The sequence below is a fragment of the Tachyglossus aculeatus genome, chromosome 25 (assembly GCF_015852505.1).
Source record: "Tachyglossus aculeatus isolate mTacAcu1 chromosome 25, mTacAcu1.pri, whole genome shotgun sequence".
Taxonomy (NCBI): domain Eukaryota; kingdom Metazoa; phylum Chordata; class Mammalia; order Monotremata; family Tachyglossidae; genus Tachyglossus; species Tachyglossus aculeatus.
The window spans coordinates 11,248,838-11,257,752 of record NC_052090.1 but is presented as its reverse complement, the minus strand read 5'-3'; the positions used below and the strand labels follow the sequence as shown (position 1 = coordinate 11,257,752).

The 8,915-nt window shown below is 45.0% G+C and overlaps 1 non-coding gene across 1 annotated transcript; it reads right to left on the bottom strand.

The window, feature by feature from the left end:
- Positions 1-7,297: 7,297 nt before the first annotated feature.
- Positions 7,298-7,435, bottom strand: LOC119945612. The gene has a single exon (XR_005456273.1). It is a non-coding gene; the product is annotated as a small nucleolar RNA SNORA7 (small nucleolar RNA).
- Between the last annotated feature and the right edge of the window lie 1,480 nt (positions 7,436-8,915).

The window sequence follows — 8,915 nt, the reverse complement described above, 5'->3', positions numbered from 1 at the left end:
GCAGCACCACGGACTCCTTCTTATCACACATTTTATGTTTGTCTCCCCAGTTAGAGTTGTGGGCAGGGAACATCTGCCAACTCTTCTTATATTGTTATATCACACTCTACCAAGTGCTTAGTACAGTGCTCTGCACACAGTAAGCACTCAAAAATACAACTGATTGGTTGTTAGTATGTTTGGTTTTGTTCTCTGTCTCCCCCTTTTAGACTGTGAGCCCACTGTTGGGTAGGGGCTGTCTCTATATGTTGCCAACTTGTACTTCCCAAGCGCTTAGTACAGTGCTTTGCACACAGTAAGCGCTCAATAAATACGATTGATTGATTGATTGATGAGATCCTTTTGAGCCGGAAGTGTGTCACTTCTTTGTTCTTCACTTCCCAAGCACATGGCACAGGACAATGCACAAGTGACTGCTCAATAAGTACTCTTCAACTTATCTGGAGCCTTGGCTCCAGTTGCCAAGACCAATGTAACTGGAGAATACAACCCCCCTTCCAGCCCGGGTCTGGCTTCCGCAAAGCCTGAAAGTCAAAAGGTAGAGTTACCTCTTCTCATTCTCCTCAACTTTCACTCGGACGCTTTGGTCACTCAACTGGCCAAACTCCTTGAGTAAGGCAAACAGAAGACCACACCTCTGATGTTCAGTTGGCCAAGCTTTCTTCTCATTCTCCTCAACTTTTAGTTGGACGCTTTGGTCCCTCAATTGGCCAAACTGCTTGAGTGAGGTATACAGGTCACACCTCTGATGTCCAGCTGGCCAAACTTTGAGTGAGGCAGGCAGAAAAATCACACCTCTGCAGTTCGCTTGGCCTAACTCTGAGGGATGCAAGCGGAAAGCCACTTTTCTTTATTGATCCCACGAACACCACACAGTGCAGTCTGGGCCGCCACTAGGTGACAGCAGACTTTTGTAAAGCAAACTACAAAAAACACACTAATACACAGCAAATTACTCTGATTGCCTTGCTATATTACACTGCTTCTTGTCATTTTAATGCTATTTGACAGGCAACTTATCTATTTGACTAGTTCTGCTAGAGGCAAGATGCAGTACGACTCCCAGAGAATACATCCTTTCGCAAAACTAAGATATGCCACAGGCAAATCTTTATTTTCAAATGAGCGAGACTTTAGTGTGCCATTTTTTCCCCATTTTAAAAGTCTTGCTCCATTTCCACAACTAAAATAGTTGCTTCTCAGATGATTAATTATTGACTTGCAAAGTGTGGTTACGTTACCTTTTCCTTGAAAGATTTTTTTAAAAAACCAAGAAACAAGGATTTTCTCTGTTTTGATTTATAAACGAAACCAATGTGGCTGATAAGACAGTCCAGCGCAGTGGCTGTACCCCATTCAGAGGGGTTAGAAGTAAGGTGGTCACTGATACACCTCACATGAGACATACATGACATCACATGCATTTTGCCAGGAACTCAGTACAACACTATGACATGAGAAAGGACATTTTGCAAAAGAGATGCCTGGGTTATCAGACAAGCAACAGTTCTAGTAACACCCCCCACCCCATTATCCAGGTAATGCATTCGATGTCCGTAGCATTGTTTAAACCCAGGAAGAATTCATAACATTATAACTCCCATTAGTTCTTCCTCCTACAGACATGGCCAGAGTCACATAAGAAAGATAATCACATTAGAAAATAAAGAGATAAATAAGAGTTTAGGAAGCCCACTGGATCCTGCTTCACAGCCACCTGACAACCTTGGGAAAATTTTTTGAATCATAGAATGATTGAGTTGGAAGAAAAGGAGACAAAAGCTTTCCCATCTGGGTCAGACCAATGTCTCCAGGTAGGACTCTGTCTCTGACTGTGCCTCTCCACAATAGTTAGAGAAGGATATATGGGGATTCACTACCTGTTCTCCCTCCTACTTACACCCTGAGCCTCATGTGGGACACAGACGGTGTCCAACCTGATTTATATCTACCCCAGTGCTTAGAATGATGCTTGACACATAGTAAGCAACTAAATACCCTAAAAATAGAATATAAGGGGCGTAACCATCACCCTCTTTCTCTATCATCATTAATTTTCTCTCTAATAACCCAGTGCAGCTCTATTAGCCATGAGTTTGCCTTGGCCTTCCTCCTTCAGGTAACAGAATAATTACACCATTGAGGACAGTCTGTTTCTATTCTTTCCTTCAACACTTCCAGGCATGATGACCCAATAACATCCCTTGGTGTCCCATCCTAGTGTTTTATCACCCTGAAAACCACAAAGTCCTTCCTTGCACCCAACCCAAATTGTCCCGACCTAATTTATACTTATTTCTCCTTGCTTGATCCTCAGAGAAACAGGAGAAAAACTGGGTGTCTTCCTCCCCTTTAAAGCCTTTCATATGTTTGAGGATATTTTATAGTCCATCCCCTTAACCTGCTCTTCTCCAGTTTAAGTAACCCAATTTAATTGCATCTTTTCTCAAAGGATTCATTTTCCAATCCTTTCACCTTTTTTGCTACTCTTCTTTGGATCCTTTCCTATTACCCTACATTTCCAAAGTAGGAAGGGGGTGGTCAAAGCCAAATTTAGTGGCAGGGTTATCGGTCACTTTCAGCAGGCCACAGTCATGCTAATACACTCCAGTGCTGAAGAGACTTTAAAAAGTGGCATGACATTGCTGACTCTCTTTCTGACTGGTGGGTAGCTATGAACCCCAGATCCTTCTCGGCTCCAGTGACCCTAGCCAGACTTCTCTTACCCGGTGTTCGGGATCCTCTCATGTCAATCCCAAAGGGCCCTCTCTTATACATAAGAGGGACCATTTTCTCCAATTTGCCTAAGTCACTTCAAATTCTATTGTGGCCTTCCAAAGTGTTGGCAAACCCCATCCTGATTTAGTAGCATCTACTGATTTGATGAGCCATCTCTCGATTCCTTGACTCAGGCCATCAATAAAGATACTGGATGCAGCATCCCTTGGGGTTGACTTTGAGCTGTCGATAAAGTTGCGGGTAGTGAGACTGGCTCTCATGGAGGAGGACCCTGAGAGTTCAGCAATCCATCCTGGGAACTACCGATCTTACAGTGACATCCATCCATTTCTTCAACTGGCCAATTGCAGCGCATCTTTATCAAGAGGCCTTGGTCTCTTCTTCCCTTTAAACCACTGCGCCTACACAAAGCAGACTCGCCCCAGACTGTTCCCACTACCAACCAGTTACTTCACAAAGGCTCTGGGAACCCTCAGAGATTCATCCAGGGCAGAAACCTTTGTGATGTCCTCATGCCAGGCCCTGTAGCCTTCTCCCTCCTAAAAGTGAGCTCCTTTTTTTTTTTTTGATAGCATTTGTTAAGCGCTTACTATGTGCAGTCCTTAGTGTGAGCCCCATGTGGGACAGGGACTGTGTCCAGCCTGATTTCCTTGTATCTACCCCCGTGCTTAGTACAGTGTCTGGCACATAGTAAGCACTTAAATACCACAATTATTATTATCATTATTATTATCACCAATAATAATCTCCATTTTACAGATGAGGTAACTGAGGCCCAGAGCCAGGTCACACAGTCGACAAATGGTGGAGCAGGGATTAGGACCCAAGTCCTTCTGACTTTCAGGCCCTTACTCTAGCCACTAAGCCACACTGCTTCTCTATAGGTTCCTCTGAGGTAACAAGGGCCTGGTTGACGGCATTACCGAGTCCAGTTATCCTGAGAAGTGTGAGGGGCAGCGTTCATCCAGAATCTCTCCTGCAACAGCTGGGGCACTTTCTCGGCCACAATGGGTGGGCCTCGACAATGTGGCTTTCCACTCAGAGAGGTGAGGCCAGGGGTAAGGTGTTACCAGCCTCTCAGTCTAGGAAGAATACTTGGAGTTCACAGCTGCTCACAGGTAAGATTTTCTGTCCAGCCACAAAAACTGCGTCCTTTCCTAACCGCTGCCTTCGGCTTAAATTGCTGCTCCAAACCACCCTCAGAGCAGCTGCCTAATGCTCTACTGAGGCAAGCAGTTCTTATCTAATAAAGGAACTTTGACCCTGTTGAGGGGCTTCGCTGGCTGCCAGGAGGGCCTAATCTCTCCTTACCAAGAGTTACTTCGCTGGTTTCCATGAAACCCAACAATGAACTGCACAGATGCTGGTTTGCCTACTCCAGTGATTCATACCGGGCAAGAAGCTTCAATCCTAAAAGCAAAGCTGGACGGACCATCTGTGCTTGCTTTTGCTCCAGCTCAATCAGGCCTGGTGCTCATCCATTCTCCATTTAAAGGAGAGTTTATCGTTAGGGGGAGAAAGGAAAACCGCCTCCTCTAAGACACAGTGCTCCTTGCCCACAGAGCGACCAGAAGTGGAGGTTTTCATTTGGCTAACAGCAACTCCCCAAATGGAGCAAGATGAAGTTACGACAGAGAGCAGAGGTTTTTCCTTCCGTGCGCCGTCCGTGAAAATTGAGTATTTAGTGCCATGTCTCTGCAGAATGGAATTTTCACGGGAAAGTAATTGACTGTTTATCTGGTTCCCAACTCTGAAAAATAGCCATACACTAGAGACGGTTTTAAAACGGACTTGGTCCCGATGGACTGAAGTAACTGGCTAGTGGGTCTAGGCACGTCCCCCAGCCACGCAGTCTCGATACAGACAGTGAGCAGCGATGGGGGCCTTTGGTCCTGATGTAAATTAATACACCTGATGAAAAGGTGCCCTCAAGGAAAGACTGTCAAGGTGAGCAACTCTTTAAGAAAAGCACCATTTCTTGCAACAAAAAAAACATCTGGGGAAAGATTTCATTGGTGTGATGAAAGGGAGGAGGAGTAAAACACTTCCAATCAACAGATGGGAGAACAAGGACGGCAACATCCACATTATTGGCCCGATGAATGGGAAGGGCTTCATTAGTGATAAACAGGATTAAGTATTAATATATTCCAGGGAAAAGTCTTTGTTCCCAATGCTGAGTACTCAAGGCAAGCAGTGTGGCTCAGTGGAAAGAGCCCGGGCTTGGGAGTCAGAGGTTGTGGGTTCTAATCCCAGCTCTGCCACTTATCAGCTATGTGACTTTGGGCAAGTCACTTAACTTCTCTGTGCCTTGGTTACCTCATCTGTAAAATGGGGATTAAGACTGAGCCCCACCTGGGACAACCTAATTACCTTGTATCTGCCCCAGCGCTTAAAACAGTGCTTGACAGATAGTAAGTGCTTAACAAATACCATCATCATCATCAAGCTAATCCTGTAGACTATAAACTCGTGGGCAGTGACTGTGTCTGTTATAGTGTTATACTGTACTCTCCCAAGCGCTTAGTACAGTGCTCTGTACACAGTAAGTGTTCAATAAATACAATCCACTGACAGACAGAACCCACTAGGTGGGCACCTGGGCGCGAGAACGAGACACTTTTATTGGCTTCTAAAACATCTGGATTTGTTCCTGGAGCACTAAGCGGGCTGTAAAATAATTTAGATCGTGAGCCCCATGTGGGACAGGGACTGTGCCCATCCTGATTGTCCTCTATCTACCTCCTTTTACCTCTCTGTACCCCCTTGTTCCCATTTGCCCTTTCCCACTCCATTTCTTTAAATTTTTATTCATTCAATCGTATTTATTCAGTCGTTTATTCATTCAATTGTATTTATTGAGTGCTTACTGCGTGCAGAGCACTGTACCTTAGTACGCTTGGGAAGTACAAGTCGGTAACATATAGAGACGGTCCCTACCCAACAACGGGCTCACAGTCTAGAAGGGGGAGACAGACAACAAAACAGTGGTTCCATCCACCCAAGCTCCACCCCATTAGTCCTCCATCTTGAAATTCCCAAACGGTCCCTCTTTCCCACCTCCTTTTTTTTTTTTATATCCCAAACAGCCCCTTTTGCTCTGTTACACCTCCAGCCACAACTACCCGGGTTCCCCAAAACTGCAGCGTGGCAGGTACTGGCCTGGGATAGAGACTACTGCAAGGCTTTGGGGGCCTGAGGAGACGAGGACGTGGAGAAGACCATCCCTGAATGGTGGGGAGGTGGAAAGCCTGGAAAGTTGGTCCCCACAGACACAAGGATGGGGGAATCCTCGTTTAGAAGAGGGAGGGGTGAATGGAGTGTGACGCAGTGGAAAGGGCATGGGCTTGGGAGTCGGAGGTCATGGGTTCGAATCCCAGCTCTGCCACTTCTCAGCTGTGTGACCTTGGACAGGTCACTTAACCTCTCTATGCCTCAGCTACCTCATCTGTAAAATGGGGATTAAGACTGTGAGCCCCACGTGGAACAACCTGATCACCTTGTATCCCCCCCAGCGCTTAGAACAGTGCTTCACACATAGTAAGCCCTTAACAAATACCATCATTATTATTATTAAAAATAAATAGAATGACTTACCTGGATATGAGCTGGCAGGGATGCTTGGTGTTCTCGGTGTCCTTGCCAGGTACAGGAACTGCACTGAGGTTTTAAAAAAAAAAACAACTGAGTATGTGCGTGATGGGAGGGAATGTTCTATTTTATAGGAAAACAGCTTAGAGCTCAGGGATAAACACCTACTTTTCAGTTTGGAGAAGTATAAAGGAGTAGCCCCCCCGCCCCAACCCCAGGGATCAATATTAAGACTAGTTTTGTTTAACATCTCTACAAACTGATCTAGAAGGAGTGTGCAGTGAAATCCCCAAGTTTGCTAATGACACTAAGCTCTTTTGGGTGGGTGAAATATCATGAAGATAAAGGTAAATTCCAAGAGGGCCTCATAGCGCTAAGTAATACTCGTACTACTACTACTACTACTAATAATAATTGTATTTAAGTATTTACAAGGTTGTAAGCTACTGGAAAGCAAGAATCACGTCTACCACCTCTATAGTACTATACTCTGAAGCAGCATGGCTTAATGGATAGAGAATGGGCCTGGGAGTTGGAAGATCATGGGTTCTAATCCTGACTCTACCACTTGTCTGCTGTGTGACCCTGGGCAAGTCACTTCACTTCTCTGTGCTTCAGTTACTTCATCCGCATAATGGGGATTGAGTCTGTGAGCCCCACGTGAGACAGGGATTGTATCCAATCTTTTGCTTGTGCCCACTTCAGTGCTTAATATAGTGCCTGGGACATAGTAAATGCTTAACAAATTTTCTTATGCTATCGAGTCGTCTCCGATCCATAGCGACACCATGGATACGTCTCCCAGAACGCCCTGCTTCCAACCGCAATCGTGCCGGTAGTGTATCCATAGAGTTTTCTTTGTAAAAATCTGAAAGTGATTTACCATTGCCTCCTTCCACACAGTAAACTTGAGTCTCCATCCTTGTCTCCCTCCCGCACCGCTGCTGCCCAACACGGGTGAGTTTTGACTTGTAGCAGATTGCCTTCCACTTACTAGCCACTGTCCAAGCTAGAAATGGAATGGATACGCCTCTGCTTGACTCTCCCTCCCGTAGTCGAGACTGGTGGAGTACTGGAAACTCTCCAGGTGTGACCCTGAGAGGGGAGCTTAACAAATACCACCATTATTATTACTACTACTACTCTCCCAAATGCTTGGGAAGCAACATGGCCTAGTCAATAAAGCAGTCAGATGGACCTGGGTTCTCATCCTGGCTCTAGAGCTGGTCTGCTGTGTGACCTTGGGCAAATCGCTTAACTTCTCTGTGCCTCAGTTACCTCATCTGTAAAATGGTGAGCCCTAAACTGTGACAAACTGTGAGCCCCATGTGGGACAGGGACTGTGTCCAACCTTATTAGCTTGGACTTACCCCAGTGCTTAGAATAGTGTTTGACACATAAGAATAATAATAATAAGGTAATAATAACCTTATTAGCTTGTACTTACCCCAGTGCTTAGAATAGTGTTTGACATGTAATAAGCCCTTAACAAATACCATCATCATCATTATTATTATAAGTACTTAGCACAGCACTCTGCACACAGTAAGCACTCAAGAAATACCACCGACTGATTGCCAAGAACTGTGTAAAGCACTGGGGTAGATAGGCTACAATAAGATTAAGATTAGACACAGTACTTGTCCCACACAGCGGTCACAGTCTAAGAGGGAGAGAAAAATGGTATTTAACCCCCATTTTAAAAAGTGCAAAATGAGGCACCAAAAAGTGAAATGACATGCCCAAGGTCACATCATCAGATGAGTGGTAGAGCAGGAATTTGAACCTGGTCTAGGTCCCCAAATGGCAGACGGGCTTCAAAGTGAGCAAGGTGGAGGGCAATGCTTCCAGGGAAAAATAAACCAAATGACAACTGCCCAGTGATGGGTTCAGGGTTCAGGTCTAACAATCACTATTCGAGAAAGATCTGAATCACTGTTGAGCATTCTTCTAAATTATCAGTTCTCTAAATTATCAGTCCATCGCCAACCGAAAATGCACTATCTGCTGTGTGCAGAGTACTTCATTAGGAGTTTGGAAACATACAACTGAAGTAAGTAAAGAGAAGTGCTTAGAACAGGCACATAGTAAGTGCTTAATAAATACCATCATTATTATTAATAAGGTCTGGGGTGTGGCAGAAACATTTAGCATCACCAGGAAGGGGACAGAAAAGAAAAAAGCATAATCTTGACAACTTATAACACCCCGCTGGCCTGATGCCTCAGCAAAGACAAAACAGCGCTACAGAAGTTACAGAGAAGAATGATCAAGGAATGAGGAACCTTTGGTATGAGGATAGAGACTGAGATTTTATCCATTCTTGAAGGTTTGGCCAGATCCTGCTCAATTTGCTTCTACACCGGGCTCAGGTGGCCTCCTTTGCCATATTGAAGATGCTTTCAATTTAGACTCTTAGTGTCCTGACCTTTCTAAGAGTCTCCCGATTCTCGCTTGCCACATGTCAGGCTGGTCCGTCTGCGAGGAAATCTCCCAAGAGTCCACAGCTGGGGGGTGTCGCTTGAAGATTTGTTTTGCTGCTCCTTTAAATTACTTCTGTTCTTGGTTCTTGTCCCCTATTCTCA